The sequence below is a fragment of the Oryzias melastigma genome, unplaced genomic scaffold, assembly GCF_002922805.2.
Source record: "Oryzias melastigma strain HK-1 unplaced genomic scaffold, ASM292280v2 sc00972, whole genome shotgun sequence".
NCBI classification, from domain to species: domain Eukaryota; kingdom Metazoa; phylum Chordata; class Actinopteri; order Beloniformes; family Adrianichthyidae; genus Oryzias; species Oryzias melastigma.
The window spans coordinates 1,145-4,238 of NW_023417557.1; positions in this window are offsets into that span (position 1 = coordinate 1,145).

Consider the following 3,094-nt stretch of genomic DNA (forward strand, 5'->3'; position numbering starts at 1 on the left):
GACTCGAGTCTGACTCGAGTCCAAGTCATGTGACTCGAGTCCCCACCTCTGGCAAAATCGTTCACTTTCATTTTGTGATAGAAAGGGTTATTGGGAAATAATACTCTTTGTGCTTCTATGATTTTTACATCTCTTATTTTGGAATGTTGCTTGAAAGTGACAGTCCAGTCCTCATTGATCCGAGGAAATGGAATGAAGACGATATCGTCTTCTCGAAATTCATAGCGATCCATTTTTTCTGTCAAAGAGAAAATTTTAAGATATAATAACACACTGACTTGTGTAGTGGACAGTCTCAAACACAGCATCACCTGTTACAGTGAGTTGTAGCCATAACACCATAGATTTGTCTTTTTGCTTGAAGTTGTAGAAGCCGTTGTCCTTCTGGGTGACTTTAGAAATAATAAAGACGTCTTCGATTATTTTCCCCCGTCCTCCATAATTCATCTTAGGGTTTGCACGTTCCCACATAAGCTGAGGCTCCTCTAGTCCATGAAAGGGGGTGAACTCCAGGAGTTCAGCACTGCTAGGAACATCGCGCACCAACTCCTCACCGTATAACAATGAGATGTTAAGAGAACAATCTGAAAGAAAGTGCAAACAGTGTAAAATGGAAATAGAAATAAAGTTGTATGTTTTTTTCAATAATCAACTATTGTGTTTTCCATTAATTTTCTTTCATAATGTGACTGTCCAATGTGTGTGATTCTTTAAAGTTCACTGTTTTCGTTTGTACCTGCTAGGATGCAAATTAACATCATTGCTATAATCCAGAATAGTTAGATTTATGTCTATCTGAATGGATGTCTATTAATGTACACCGTCCATATGAAATAAATAAACCTAAACTGTGAAGCTCTCACCCGAGACTGTCAGTGAGAGTACATCGGTGACTCCTCCAAAGTTCCTTCCAATGACAAATTTTCCACTGTCTTTTTCAGTCAGCTGTGTCAATTTTGCTGAATAAGTTGAAACTTTGAGTCGTGGATCCTTGGCCTAAGAGAGGGTTAAAAAAAAAAAAAAAAAAGTTTAGAATGTATGGACACATACAGACCCTCTCTAAAAAATTAAATATAATAGAAAAGTGTATCCATTGACAACAAAAAATTTTCAGTAAGTTTTTTTTGTTTATTTTTTATTTATTTTTACATAAATTGGGTCTCCAGTTCATAAAACTAAAATTAAAAAAAAGAATTCTCAGGAGAAATCTGTGGATTGTGAAGCTGTTCCTTCACATCATTCAACTCTTACAACATTTTCTGGAGGTACTACTAACTGGAAAACATTAATTGAAACTGAATATGTTTATAAAATTTTGATATGCAAGATCAGCATTACTTTTTCTAAAATTTATTTCAAGAATGAGTGGCAAGCATATCTTAGAATTTTGAGATATTTGATTTACTCATTATTGTTTTGTATTTTATTTTTAATTATTTTTCGTATGTTTAACCTTGACTGATAAGTACTGGAATACAGGGAAATAATCTGATAAATCGGAATATAAAACTTCTGATTTGATGCTTTTGTCCAGAGAGTCAGTTAAAATATTGACAATTTAAGTTGCTGAATTACCATCAACACAGGGAAAAAATGAGGAAATAATATGAAGAAAATTCCCAGTAAGGGTTTCTGAGTTATTTATATTTGAAGAGGTTTACATTGAAACCACATAGATTTATTTACCTTCCGTATTTATTAGATCTAGAGAATTTGATTTACTATCAAGATAATCTTTGATGAGAGAGTCAGGATTCCACCGATAATGACATTCTTTTCACTTGAAACACCACAGATGTCCACAAACACTTTAAGCTTATCGGATTTCAAAAAAGTTTATATCCATTGAGAAAACCTTCATGTCTATTCTTCCTCACATTGTGAACCACATTACAATTTGACCATTTATACATTTCTTAAGATGCTTCTGTTAGCCATGTTTCCATTAAAGCTATTACAAAAAAAAAAATCTAATTTAATTGTTATAGTTACTTCTTATGTTCAGGTGAAATAAGGAATAGTTAAAGAGGTAGAGATATAAATAAAACATGGAGCTGGGTTTAAAAAAAATTACTATAAAGGTTAGAAACACCAAACGATTGTAAAAAAAATAATTAATAAAAGAATCCAAAAGCTCAAGAGTTTGTTTTTCAAAGCCAGATGTGGAGTGAACTATAAAATAAAAGCCAAAACAGGGTTGAAAATCAAATTAATATGCGACTGGTAAAAACTGAAAGGGAATTACTCTGAGTGGAGCCCTGAGCAGCTGAATGAACGAGTTGATCATATTTCAAGTATGCAATATGTACGAGATGCTTTCATGGCAGGGAGTAGTTCTTTCCTTCTTTGCCGGACAGCTTCCCAGAACCTTTTAAGTTCTTAGCTCTATCCAATACAGCCAGTTTATCCTTCATCCAGAGAAAACCACAAAGGGATGAGGTTTTTCTGATGATGATGCTGGTTTCCCAGTCCAATAAGCCCAATCCTACTCTATTTTCAGATGATCCAGTTTTTTTCTTACTTTTTCTTCAGATTCCGACACTTTTTCTCTCCCGCACTCTTCGATGTCATCTAAAACAATATTATGACTGGTTCTCCAGGTGTTCTGAGATCACACTTTTGCAGACCTGGTTTCACTGCAATTTTTAAACCAAATTTTACATGAATTGTTAAAATCATCAAAATCCTTTTGAGTAATTTCTAGACTCATCTTGAAATCATAGACCAGTTTTGACAGATTATCACTTTTCTTGTTTGAGGAATAAACTATGATCTACACACGAGATTTGAAGCTTTTCTCCTGTTGTTCAAGCAGAGTTCCCTAGAAATCTTTTAATAATTTGAAGCTATAAGAGGGATGGTCAGTAAAGTCTATCAGGCCCAGAGATCAGCAGAGAAGATCCAAAAATACAGCCAAAAAACCTCAGATGACACTGGTAACATCCACAATTTTTCACAAAATATATATACTTGAAATCAATTAAACAGTGGAACCTAATCTGATATTCTTAGAAAGTTTAATTTTTTGACATTTGACATTCCAATTTAAGGAAAAGGTCTGTATATATTTAAATATATATATTTTTAATCAAAT